This window comes from Aquarana catesbeiana, linkage group LG06, assembly GCF_042186555.1.
Source record: "Aquarana catesbeiana isolate 2022-GZ linkage group LG06, ASM4218655v1, whole genome shotgun sequence".
Taxonomy (NCBI): domain Eukaryota; kingdom Metazoa; phylum Chordata; class Amphibia; order Anura; family Ranidae; genus Aquarana; species Aquarana catesbeiana.
Window position 1 is genome coordinate 413,649,784 of NC_133329.1, and position 14,531 is coordinate 413,664,314.

General features: G+C 46.1%; 1 pseudogene; it reads right to left on the minus strand.

Annotated features, from left to right (window-relative positions):
• Positions 1-459: 459 nt before the first annotated feature.
• The window catches only part of LOC141148096 (protein mono-ADP-ribosyltransferase PARP14-like), a 92,210-nt pseudogene continuing 78,138 nt past the window's right edge, over positions 460-14,531 (minus strand).

Sequence of the window (14,531 nt, forward strand, 5' to 3'; positions counted from 1 at the left end):
CTGTTTACATCATGTGATCAGCCGTCATTGGCTGACAGCTGATCACGTGGTAAGGGGTCTGGATCGGCCCCTTACTCCGATCTGTGATCAGCCCAGCCTCCCTGACTTGGTGATCACAGAGCGCGCTCGAGCATGGGAGGACATCTATGGACGCCCTCCCGGCAATTTAGGCCCGCGGTGTAGCCATCTTTTGGCTATAGCGCAGGCGGGAAGGGGTTAAAAAAGGCATGGATTCTTTCTTAAATGTACATAATACAACTGGATACTAATATTTATGGGTAATCCTGGAAATATCTGATTGCCTCTCGGGGGATAAAAAAGGATTTTTTTCCCCGTTTTTTTTTTGCCTTCCTCTGGATTAACTGTGGGTATAGGATTGTATATATGAAGCATAGTAAATTTATTTTTTTTTGCTTTTATTGGTTGAACTAGATGGACCTGCGTCTTTTTTCAATCAGACTAGGCAACTATGTTCTCAGACTTCTCCTTCATTATCAGATCACTGAGCCAGGCTTTAGTCTTGTCCACGGCGTCGCGACTTTCCGCACACAGATGGAAAATAGCCGACTCATTGTTTTCTCTTAATTCAGAAACCTTGGAATCCTCTGAGCCTTCGGTGTCATACCTGATAAAGTCGAGAGAATCTGTGTAGGAGAAAAAGGATAAACAGTCAGCGCAGTCTGGATCAGAACCCCTCTAACTCCTTCCCCTTTGGACTTCAACCTCCATTGCTATACACTTCTTCCATTCTGCTGAGACCTCTGTCACTGTGTGTACCAGCAACTTCCTCCAAAGCGGCTTCATTTCCAGGGATAAAGGACCAACACCGAGCCAATGGAAAAGTCTCACTGACAAATGACAGATCACATGACTAAATCACAGGGATCACATACCTGCTCAGACCTTTCAATCTGATTTTAGTGATTATGAATCTTTCTGCTGGCGCTCCTACCCTGTTTCCCCAAAAATAAGACCTAGCGTGATTGTCGGTGATGGCTGCAATATAAGCCCTACCCCCCAAATAAGCCCTACCCTGTTTCCCCAAAAATAAGCCCTACCCTGAAAATAAGACCTACAAGGACTTTAACTAGGGTTTGTTTGGAGGGTAGGTCTTATATTGCAGCCATCAGCGACAATCACGCTAGGTCTTATTTTCGGGGTAACGGGGTAGTACATACACACCATAGACTTTATTTTCCTAATTTCCCTCCATAATCCAGTGTTAACTTTGCTCTAGGGACTCCTTCAGCACCTGTTTGATGAGACCTATGGGAACGTGATCAATTTCCAGAAGACACAAACTCTGGCATCCTGTAGGACCCCTGCCCCGATCCAAACTTACATTTAGTCCTGTTACTGGGCTGTATTCAGCCTGAGCATGGCTTGATATAGTTCTAGTCCTTCTACTCACCATGCTTAGGTTCCTTTAGTCCTTCTGCCCACAATTCTTTGGATTCCCGCAATCCCTTATGTTCCCATGATCCCCTGGACATCTGGGCACACCCAGAGATATACATTTCTCTGTTTCCTGTCCTTGGGTGCTCAGATTGCTTTCGGAGGTGGCAGAGGTTGCTGGGCAAGAGATCTGCAGGTGGGTGGACCATCCTCCACTGTAAGTCCCAGAATGCATGCAGGCAGCCCTATAGCACCCAGCTTCTACAGAAGACCCATCCACTTTGGAGAGCACTACTCTAATTGCCACCAGAGTACCGTGCTTCAAGTAGAGTGGTCCTGCATCTCCAGCTGTTCTCCTGCATTAGCAGCCCTGGGACTTTATCCAGCCGCTCACTTGTGCTACCAGCCCTTAGATCCCTCCAGCTGTTCACCTGTGTTATAAAACCTCACCTAGACTTCACTGTGAGAGGAAAAGCACAAGCAGCTGTTTATGTACTGAACTGTTTACTGCCATTTTGACCCTGTCTGCAGAAAATCCGATCGTGCGTACGAGGCTTTAGAGCTAAGGCCAGCCATAGATAGTTTAAATCTTGGCCGTTTCATCAGGAACTGGCTGACATTTGAACCATTAACCACTTCCCGACCGGCGCACGCCGATGTACGTCAGCAGAATGGCACGGCTGGGCAAATGGGCGCACCTCTAAGTCCCATTTGAATTCCCCACTGTGCCATTGCGTGCGCGCTGCCGGCCGGGTGTCCCGTGAGTCGGGTCGCGGGTCCCGCGGACTCGATCACCGCGGGGATACCCGCGATCGCCTCACGGAGAGGATGAATGGGGAGAGGCTGATGTAAACAGCATCTCCCCGTTCTGCCTAGTGACAGTGTCACTGATCTCTGCTCCCTGTCATCGGTGCAGAGATCAGTGATGTGTCACACACAGCCACCCCCCCTACAGTTAGAAACACGCCCCTAGTACTGATTTAACCCCTCCCCGCCCCCTAGTGGTTAACCCCTTCACTGCCAGTGTCATTTACACAGGAATCAATGCATTTGTATAGCACTGATTGCTGTATAAATGACAATGGCCCCAAAAATGTGTCAAAAATGTCCGATGTGTCCGCCATAATGTCGCAGTCACAATAAAAAAAAAAATAGCAAATCGCCGCCATTACTAGTAAAAAAAAATATTAATAAAAATGCCATAAAACTATCCCCTATTTTGTAAACGCTATAACTTTTGCGCAAACCAATCAATAATCGCTTATTGCGATTTTTTTTACCAAAAATATGTAGAAGAATACTTTTTGGGGATATTTATTATAGCAAAAAGTAAAAAATAATGCGTTTTTTTCAAAATTGTCACTATTTTTTTGTTTATAGCGCAAAAAATAAAAACCGCAGAGGTGATCAAATACCACCAAAAGAAAGCTCTATTTGTGGTAAAAAAAGGACGTCAATTTTGTTTGGGAGCAATGTCACACGACCGCGCAATTGTCAGTTAAAGCGACGCAGTGCCGTATCGCAAAAAGTGCTCTGGTCAGGAAGGGGGGTAAATTCTTCCGGGGCTGAAGCGGTTAATGAGCAGGCTGATTGTACCGAATTGATCAATCGACTTGGGTACAACCAGCCTGCTTATGATTAGCGGTCGCTATAGCCACTAGTGATAATCACTGTTTGTTGGGAGAATACAATTGCTAGGCAGAAGGGATTCCCCTGTCTCCACTGATTGTGTTGATGGGGGAATCCTGCGCAATCTGTGGTTGCAGGAAAGAAATTTGTACCGCTGTTGTGACAAACTGCTCAACCCATCAGAATCTGCAACCCGCGTCACTTCCTGTAACGTATAATCAGCTGTATGGGCAAATCGCCCGCACTGCACATGTGCAACACATCATACCTGCCTTTAGTGGCTGACGTTGTTACACAGATGAATATGCTTTGCAGAATGCTTGACCGCCTACTGCGCATGCGCACGGCAGAAATCAGCATCCGCTTACGAAAATTACGTTGTATGGCTGGCACAATGATCGACTGACTACTGCGCATGTGCACAGCAAAAATCACATAACCCTTACGAAAATGACGTTCTTAAAGGGGTTGTAAAGGTTCATGCTTTTTCACCCTAATGCATCTTATGCATTAAGGTGAAAAAACATCTGATGATTACCAGCCCCCCCCCCCTCGAAAGTCCCGCGCTCGATCGTTGCCCGGGCTTCCCGGCTCTTCATTGAATAGATTGATAGCAGCGCAGCCAGTGGCTCGTGCTGCTGTCAATCAGCTCCAATGACGCGAGGGCCGGGGCTGAGTCCTGTAATAGGCGGCTATGGACGCCAGATACAGGACTCGGGAGCGCGCCCACAAGGTAACCCCCCTGGGAGAGCGCTTCCCAGAGGGGGTTATCAGAAGTGGGGAGGAGCCGAGAGAGCGGCCGAGGGACCCCAGAAGAGGAGGATCGGGGCTACTGTGTGCAAAACAAGCTGCACAGCGGAGGTAAGTATGACATGTTTGTTATTTTTTTTGAATTGAAGCTTTAGTATCACTTTAAGAATACCTAACAAAGTAACTAACTGCGCATGCGTACAATCTAACAAATGATTTACTGCATATCACATTCTCAAACAACAACAATGTTAATTTTATGACATGTATTATAAATTGTTGTTGTTTGACAATGTGATATGCATTTTATTACCAGCCTAAGAGAAAATGGACGTTTGTGAAGGTCCTGGAAGAACAGGAGGGGGGAGAGAGGAGAGATAGGGACAGTTCATTGATCGCAGTGTACGGCAGTACACACTCATCCACGGGTCCAGGCTCAGACAGCAATCATTGACACAACCAGGAATCTTCTGCAGCTGCTGATTTTCAAATCCCAGAGGAATAGGGGGTCCCAGTGGTCTGAATGTGGACAGTTTCCTACCCGTCTGTTACCCTTGGTGGGACACCAACTGGTCTGGGGTCATCCTCACTCACCTGAACCGGCTCTGACACTGGCTTGTGAGCGCTGGGTGGCTCCTGGTGCCGACATCCGGCTGCTCAGTTCTTTGGTAAATGCCTGAACAGGATGCAGAAAACAGCACTGAGTTCTATCATACCACATTATACATATATACTGTGTACAAAAGAGTGGCTTTTTATACAATATGAGCCCAACAAGAGGATAATAAGGACCCTTGCTCTCTGTGTGGATGCAGTGGTCTCTCTGCAGAGGTCTAACACCCCCCCCCTGTCCTGAGTCAGCACTAGAGCTCTCCAATCAGCTGGGTGTGTGAGCATTGCTGATTGCTCTTGGCTTGACTCAGCAGGTGGCGTGTCAGAGAGGCCACTGCTTCTAAATAGGGCAAGGCTCCTTCTCTGCGGAATCCTGGCATGTGACGGGCTTTCTGCTCAGGCTGTGGCTTCTTTCCACAGAAAACAAGATGGTGAGACTTTTGCTCATCTTTTAGAACTTATTTTGCTGATTTAAATTGACTGAAAGTTCACATATTGTACAATCATCAAAACTGCCGCCATCATCCCGGTACCAAAAAAACCCAACATGGCTCCGGAAAATGTAAACAACTTTCACCCCATGTCTAACTTACTCTTTCTTGCCAAGATCCTTGAGTGGGCTGTGATATCTCAGTTACATAATCACCTGACTTTAAATAAGCTATTTGAAACCCTCCAATCTGTTTTTCGGCAACTGCACAGCACAGAACCCGTCTTGGTCAAAGTCACTAATGACCTTTTGTTAACGCCTGGTTCTGGCTCTCTACTCTTATTCTACAGGATCTTAGTTCTGCCTTTGATTATGTAGACCACAATCTTTTCGACTGGGTTCACATTTGAGCATGCAGCGTCTCACAGCAGGAGTTCGGTGCGTCCCCATTCACCGTTTCAGGTCTGATTTCAGCATGAATTTTGGGCTGGATTTGGACCTGAAATGGACCAAAAGACTCACAGGACCCCTGAGCAATTCGCACCGGAGCTGCTGTGGAGATGTGTGAACCGGCTCCATAGAGAGCTCCATAGAGAGCCGGTCACAATCTCCTGCTATGAGAATTGGATGCAGGGAAACCCTCATCCAATTCGCACAGGTGTGAACCCAGCCTCAAGCCGCGTTTTGCCGTCGGACTAAACGCCGAAGGTTTCTCTGACGGAACTCCAACAGAATTCCATTCAAGCGGTCTTGCCTACACACGGTCACACCAAATTCCGACCAAAGTCCGACCGTCCAGAGCGCGGTGACGTACAACACGTACAACGGGACTAGAAAAAGGACGTTCAATAGCCAGTAGCCAATAGCTTCCGTCTCGTACTTGCTTCAGAGCATGCGCCGTTTTTGGCCCGTCGGAACAGCATACAGACAATCGGTTTTCCCCGATAGGAATTGGTTCTGTCAGAAATATTTAGAACATGTTCCATTTCTAGGTCCGTCAGAATTTTCGAAAAAAAAAAGTCCAATGAGGCATACACACGATCGGAATAGACGATAGAAAGACTCCGTCGGACTTTTTCTATCGGACACTCCGCTCGTGTGTACACCGGCATTACTCTCTCACCTGGGAAACCTGGAGTCTCAGAATTGGCTCTGAAATGGATTAAGTCATATCTCACTGATTGCTGTCACTTTGTTTCTCTTGGTGGATTCCAGTCTGAGGTTGGTCCAGACAAGTACGGTGTTCTTCAGGGCTTAATCTTGGGTCCCTTACTTTTTGGAATTGACATGTTTTCACTTGGCCAACTGCTGTTCACAGGAGTTCAATTATCACTTCTATGCTGACGACACTCCGATGTACATCCCCACTAAAACGGATTCTACTTTGGTTCCTTCTCTCCTATCTAACTGTATTCCTGATATAAAAACTTGGATGGCCCATAATTTCCTTCAATTGAACTTTGACAAGACTGAAGTCCTGCTTATAGGTTCCCCCCCCCCATCAATTATGTAAAGCCAGTCCTGATTGCCTATCTATAAATGGCGCTGTACTTGATCTTCAGTCTAAATTGAAAAATCTAGGGATGATATTTGATGCTAGTTTAACCTTTGATCAGGGGAGGGCTGGCAGCCTTAGACCTGGGGGGCAAGTCCAGTCAAGTGGCTTATTGAACCATCAACGCAGTCTGATAAGTGCCCATCAATGCAGTCTCACCATTGCAGCCTGATCAGTGCCTATGGGATGTGGGGGGGTCTGGGGGGTGTCAAGGTCTGGGTCTGTCTCACCTCAGCAGGTCCTTGCACCGCACACAGCCTCATTAGGGAGTGTAGACAGTGCCCATCAGTGCAGCCTCACCAGTGCAGACAGTGCCCATCGGTGCAGCCCGATCAGTGCCCATCAGTGCAGCCTGATCAGTGCCCATCAGTGTAGACTCACCAGTGCAGACAGTGTCCATCAACGCAGCCTGATCAGTGCCCATCAGTGCAGCCTCACCAGTGCAGACAGTGCCCATTAGTTGTATGCAGCCTGATCAGTGCCCATCAGTGCAACATCACCAGTGCCCATCACCAGAGCAGCCGTATCAGTGCTCATGGGATGTGGGGGTCAAGGTCTGGATCTGCCTCACAGCCAGGTCCCTGCGTGGCTTTTGAGGGAATGAATCTAAGTCACAACGCGCGTCTTCTCTTCTCTCTGAAGCCACGCCCACTCCTCAAGCCAGCGCCTGGCCCCAGCCCACAACCACTCAGGTCACGTGTGATGTCACATGATGCTCCTGACACGTCCCCTCCCCCGGCGTGCCACTTGCCCTGCCTCTGAGACTCCTGGGAGGTGGGAGTTGTAGTTTGCTGTGCTGCGGAGTTCCTCCCACCACCAGGAACTTGAGCGTGGCCGGACTACACCTCCCAGAGTGCAGCCCAGCCAGTCGGCGGCTTCTAGTGTAACCTGGGCCGGCCTGTCACAGCCTAAAAAAAAAAATAACATAGACTGAGGCAGCACCGCGGCCGTTTTAATGATAAGGTAGGCGGACTGAGGGGAAATTTTCACCCTGCCCCCCAGGCCAGCCTTCCCCTGCCTTTGATCCACATGTGCAAAACGTTGTCAGAACATATTTTTTCCACTTGAGAAACATTGCTGGGTTGCGTCCTATGCTATCATACACTGTAGCTGAAAAACTGATCCATACATTTGTGTTTCCCCCGACTTGACTACTGGAATGCTTTACTCGCTGGTCAAATTCACTATTAATCACAGTGGGGAAAAACAGTGGGTACAGTCAGGTCCATAAATATTGGGACATGGACACAATTCTAATCTATTTGGCTCTCTACACCACCACAATGGATTTGAAATGAAATGAACAAGATGTGCTTTAACTGCAGACTTTCAGCTTTAATTTTTGGGTATTTACATCTAAATCAGGTGAACGGTGTAGGAATTACAACGCTTTGTATATGTGCCTCCCACTTTTTAAGGGACCAAAAGTAATGGGACAGATTAACAATCATCCATCAAACTTTAACTTTTTAATACTTGGTTGCAAATCCTTTGCAGTCAATTACAGCCGTAAATCTGGAACGCATAGACATCACCAGACGCTGGGTTTCATCCCTGGTGATGCTCTGCCAGGCCTCTACTGCAACTGTCTTCAGTTCCTGCTTGTTCTTGGGGCATTTTCCCCTCAGTTTTGTCTTCAGCATGTGAAATGCATGCTCAATCGGATTCAGGTCAGGTGATTGACTTGGCCATTGCATAACATTCCACTTCTTTCCCTTAAAAAACTCTTTGGTTGCTTTCGCAGTATGCTTCGGGTCATTGTCCATCTGAACTGTGAAGCTCCGTCCAATGAGTTTTGAAGCATTTTGCTGAATATGAGCAGATAATATTCCCCGAAACACTTCAGAATTCATCCTGCTGCTTTTGTCAGCAGTCACATCATCAATAAATACAAGAGAACCAGTTCCATTGGCAACCATACATGCCCACGCCATGACACTACCACCACCATGCTTCACTGATGAGGTGGTATGCTTTGGATCATGAGCAGTTCCTTTCCTTCTCCATACTCTTCTCTTCCCATCACTCTGGTACAAGTTGATCTTGGTCTCATCTGTCCATAGGATGTTGTTCCAGAACTGTGAAGGCTTTTTTAGATGTTGTTTGGCAAACTCTAATCTGGCCTTCCTGTTTTTGAGGCTCACCAATGGTTTACATCTTGTGGTGAACCCTCTGTATTCACTCTGGTGAAGTCTTCTCTTGATTGTTGACTTTGACACACATACACCTACCTCCTGGAGAGTGTTCTTGATCTGGCTAACTGTTGTGAAGGGTGCTTTCTTCACCAGGGAAAGAATTCTTCGGTCATCCACCACAGTTGTTTTATGTGGTCTTCCGAGTCTTTTGGCATTGCTGAGCTCACCGGTGCGTTCTTTCTTTTTAAGGATGTTCCAAACAGTTGATTTGGCCACACCTAATGTTTTTGCTATCTCTCTGATGGCATGCGCCCACCCACCTACTCCTCTGTCCTCTCACCCCATCCCCCCCCCCCCCCCCCCCCTGCCTGTCAGCTACGTCTGCTCCTTGGCCCTCTCCTCCTGCTTCTAAAATAACTGAGTGTTTGTGCTGCAATCTCCTCTGTTATAGTAAATGATGAGCCCCACTGTATGTGGTTTTTAAAACATAAGTCACTATATACCTTATTTTATATCGCTACTCTGCGCTCACATGACCGGCCTCCTCTCTCCTCCTTTTGCAGCTGTAGCTGTCAGATCGAGAGAGGCGGCCGGTCACGTGAATGCCGAGCGGTGCTATAAAATAAGGTATGTATAGTGGATTATTTAAAAAAAAAACACATACAGTGGGAGATTATAGCACAAACATTCAGTGGACTGACATCCATTTTAGTATTAGTACATGGCACTTTACCTTTGAGTGTGAAGCGCGGCACCAATATTTTGTTTACACAGTATTTCACAAAAGTCTGTACACCCCTCAGTCACATTTTTGTAAATCTTTTCTTCTATCTTTTCATGTGACAACACTGAAGAAATGACACTTGTCTACAATGTAAAGTAGTGAGTGTACAGCTTGTATAACAGTGTAAATTTGTTGTCCCCTCAAAATAACTCAACACACAGCCATTAATGTCTTAACCGCTGGCAACAAAAGTCAGTACACCCCTAAGTGAAAATCTCCAAATTGGGCCCAATTAGCCATTTTCCCTCCCCGGTGTCATGTGACTCGTTAGTGTTACAAGGTCTCAGGTGTGAATGGGGAGCAGGTGTCTTAAATTTGGTGTTATCGCTCTCACTCTCTCATACTGGTCACTGGAAGTTCAACATGGCACCTCATGGCAAAGAACTCTCTGAGGATCTGAAAAAAAAAGAATTGTTGCTCTACATAAAGATGGCCTAGGCTATAAGAAGATTGCCAAGACCCTGAAACTGATCTGCAGCACGGTGGCCAAGACCATACAGCGGTATAACAGGACAGGTTCCACTCAGAACAGGCCTCGCCATGGTCCACCAAAGAAGTTGAGGTCACGTGCTCAGCGTCATATCCAGAGGTTGTCTTTGGGAAATAGATGTATGAGTGCTGCCAGCATTGCTGCAGAGGTTGTAGGGGTGGGGGGTCAGCCTGTCAGTGCTCAGACCATACGCCGCACACTGCATCAAATTGGTCTGCATGGCTGTCATCCCAGAAGGAAGCCTCTTCTAAAGTTGATGCACAAGAAAGACCACAAACAGTTTGCTGAAGACAAGCAGACTAAGGACATGGATTACTGGAACCATGTCCTGTGGTCTGATGAGACCAAGATAAACTTATTTGGTTCAGATGGTGACAAGCGTGTGTGGGGGCAACCAGGTGAGGAGGACAAAGACAAGTGTGGCTTGTCTACAGTCAAGCATGGTGGTGGGAGTGTCATGGTCTGGGGCTGCATGAGTGCTGCCGGAACTGGGGGGGCTACAGATCATTGAGGGAACCATGAATGCCAACATGTACTGTGATATACTGAAGCAGAGCATGATCCCCTCCCTTCAGAGACTGGACCGCAGGGCAGTATTCCAACATGATAACCACCCCAAACACACCTCCAAGACCACCACTGCCTTGCTAAAGAAGCTGAGGGTAAAGGTGATGGACTGACCAAGCATGTCTCCAGACCTAAACCCTATTGATCATCTGTGGGACATCCTCAAACGGAAGGTGGAGGAGCGCAAGGTCTCCAACATCCACCAGCTCTGTGATGTCATCATGGAGGAGGGGAAGAGGACTCCAGTGACAACCTGTGAAGCTCTGGTGACCTTCATGCCCAAGAGGATTAAGGCAGTGCTGGAAAATAATGGCGGCCACAAAATATATTGACACTTTGGGCCCAATTTGGAGATTTTCACTTAGGGGTGTACTGACTTTTGTTGCCAGCGGTTTAGACATTAATGGCTGTGTGTTGAGTTATTTTGAGGGGACAGCAAATTTACACTGTTATACAAGCTGTACACTCACTACTTTACATTGTAGACAAGTGTCATTTCTTCAGTGTTGTCACATGAAAAGATAGAATAAAATATTTACACAAATGTCACTGAGGGGTGTACTTACTTTTGTGAGAGACTGTATGTATGTTTATTCACAACCTTATGAGAGCGTGGTAGGTGTGAGCAATTCACCATCCATATCAGTATTTTTGATTTAGTGGTTTTATATGCTTTAAAGGTAGTGGTTCTCAACCTCAGTCCTCAAGTACCCCCAACGGGCCATGGCTTTGGGAAGTTCCCTTAGATAAAATAGCTCTTATCATATTACCATGTCACTGATATTGATTTAAAGCAGCCGTGAAAAGTAAAGGAAAACCTGAAAACATGACCCGTTGTGTTTGGTCATTAGCCTAGGCTTATGACATCTCCTGAGAGTTTGCCAGGAAGGGAGGAGGAGGAGTTATAAAATAAATCCAGGAAGTGAACAGGCAGCAGCTTCAGCTGCCCACAGTTAAAATGGCTGCAGCCAGACTCAGTGGAGGGAGATTTCTGCAGCATATTTGGCAAGTACAGAATCCCAGTATATATAAAATAATATGCAAAGTGATTGGAGGGAAGCTTCAGAATGGCAAAGATGTTTTTATTACAAATTATGTGAGCAGACTGCAGTTCCTCTTTAATAACGTTCACTTACCGCTAGTGTTTCTTTATCATCGGGGTGCAGAATGAAGTCGACTTCTCTCAGATGTTGGGGGTTACTTTTGCTGCTAAATTTGAGAATCTCTTCGAACATGAAAGAGGCGGCGGAACTTTTTGGAAATTTCAGAGCTCCGGTCCCGATGGCCGGGAATGTTATGGACCTCAGTTTTTCTTCTCTGACTCAGACAAGCAGCTCCTCACTACGTCCCTGAAAATCTACAATTTAACAGAGTTATCAAAAACCGACCTTAACAAAGATGTGACTGGCGGGAACATCACAAAAATACAACAAAACTAACACAAGTGTAATATATATATATACAAGGTGGTATCAAAATGTTTGGAGACTAGTTTTGTAACACGCCAACAGATGGCAGCACAAGGCGGGACGCACAATCACAGGGAGCACCGACCTTCATAAGTCAGTGTGCCAAAAGACTCCGTCCTGTGTACATCGGGAGCTGTGCAACTGGTGCTATTATTATTATACAGGATTTATATATTATTATTATACAGGATTTATATATTATTATTATTATACAGGATTTATATATAACGCCAACAGTTTGTACAGCACTTTACAACATGAGGGCAGACAGTACAGCTACCATACATCTCAATACAGGGAGGAATCAGAGGGTCCTGGTCATAGGAGCTTACAATCTAGGAGGGAGGGTCAAGTAATACAAAAGGTAATCGATGTGGGGGGGGGGGGGGGTGATGGAGAAAATTAAAGTACAATTGTTAGGTAAATGCAGGATGGCTTCTCTGAAGAGGAGGGTTTTCAGGGATTGTCTTAAAGGGGAACTTCAGTCATTTTTTTCATCTTTCCATCTATTAAGGCCTCATGCACACGAGACACCGGTGCAAACTCTGCTGAACACGTTTTTAAAGGCTGAAACCGGCGTTTAGAAAGGCCCGTTTTGCCGCATTTGCATGCTGCGTTTGCGTCTAGAAGCGTCTGCAGAGCAGAGAATGACATTTTGGCGACCCAAATTTGGGGCCCCGTATCTCAGGGCCACTTGGAGCTAGGAACCCCAAAGTTAGTATGCAAACACAGATGAACTATCACTACAACATATCCAAAGTTGGGGTTCCTAGCACCAAGTGGCCCCGAGATACGGGGCCCCAAATTCGGGTCGCAAAATGTCATTCTCTGCTGCAGAAAAGTGCTTGACATTTTGTGACCCGAATTTGGGGCCCCGTATCTCGGGGCCACTTGGTGCTAGGAACCCCAAATTTGGATATGTTGTAGGACTAGTTCAACCGTGCTTGCATAAAGAATATGGGGTTCCTAGAACCAAGTGACCCAGAGATACGGGGCCCCAAAATCAGAGAATGACATTTTGCGCCCCAACTTTGGGGGCCCCGTATCTCGGGGCCACTTGATGCTAGGAACGCCAAATTCAGATATGTTGTAGTGTTAGTTCCACTGTGTTAGCATACCACCACACCACTGAGTTCCTAGCACCAAGTGGCCCCAAAGTTGGGTCACAAAATGTCATTCTCTGCTGCAGAAAAGTGCATGACATTTTGCGACCCGAATTTGGGGCCCCGTATCTCAGGGCATGCTAGGAACCCCAGCTTTGGATATGTTGTAGTGCTAGTTCCACTGTGTTTGCATACCAAATTTGGGGTTCCTAGCTCCAAGTGGCCCTGAGATACGGGGCCCCACATTTGGGTCGCAAAATGTCATTCTCTGCTGCAGTTTACCATCATATTTCTGTGTTTTCTGGTCCAAAAAATAGGGCTCTTATAAACGCAAACGTGGCTAAACGTGGTACCGGCGTTTAGCCATGTTTAGCTGCGTTTGGCTTCTAAAACGTGGAAAGCTTTTGCGTCCAAACCCATTTTTTTGCTTCTGGAAAAACGAGGTTAAACGCAACTGCCTAAAAACGCCAAAAAACGAGACTGTGTACATGGACACATAGGATAACATTGAATGAGCTCAGGGGCAGTTAAAAAAAGTGTTCAACTGCCTCTGAACATGCGTTTAAAAGCGTCTCGTGTGCATGGGGCCTAAATCTTCTGCCCTTTTGTTGTTGTTATTTTTTTTCTGCCAGTAAATCCCTTATACAGCCCACTTCCTGTTTCTTGTCTGGTCATTAGCCTAGGCTTATGACATCATGCACAGCTCTCTCACTCTTGTGAGTTTGCCAGGAAGGAAGGGGGGATGAGTCCTAAGAGGGCCAATGAGAGCTGCAGAGCTGGAGGTGTGTCTCTGTGTAAATCCAGGTAGTGAACAGGCAGCAGCTTCAGCTGCCCACAGTTAAAATGGGTGCAGCCAGACTCAGTGGAGGGAGATTTCTGCAGCATATTTGGCAAATACAGAATCCCAGTATATATAAAATAATATGCAAAGTGGTTGGAGGGAAGTTTCAGAATGGCAAAGATGTTTTTATTACAAATTATTTGAGCAGACTGCAGTTCCTCTTTAAAGCGAACAGAGTAGGAGATATGTAAGTGAGAAAAAATTACTGCGCTAACCCCAAAAAAAGAAAGAATGAACAGCTACATAAAATGTGACAAACATATAGGAAGCAAAATAGTGAAAAATGTAGCGCTAACTGATATACACAAATATTGTGATATATGTGACAAAATATCAATTAATAATGGAAATAACTCAAAAGTCCATCTACAAAAAATGGTGATAAACCAGGGAACAAACCTCTAACATTCAATAATGTGAAAAAGCTGAAAACTATATGTCCAACTGTGTAAACAAAAATGTCCAACACCAAATGGTCTAAATCCAAGAGCGGTGAAAATGGAAATACAACTCCGTCCGTAGAGGAAACATCAAGTTGGAAAATCATCAACAACCAAATGACATGTAGATGCTCTTACCGGAACGGTGGACTCTAGTGTCAGCGACATAGAGTCATAAAGGGCAGTGTGCCACACAGGGGCAGGTGTCATGCCCCTGTTGAAGACCCATCGGTCGAAACACGTAGGGCCGTTTTATCACTCTCTACATTGCCCTTCATTTTACTTGTGATCACCTTTTTATCTGTATGTCGGTTTTTAGAAATAAATACCT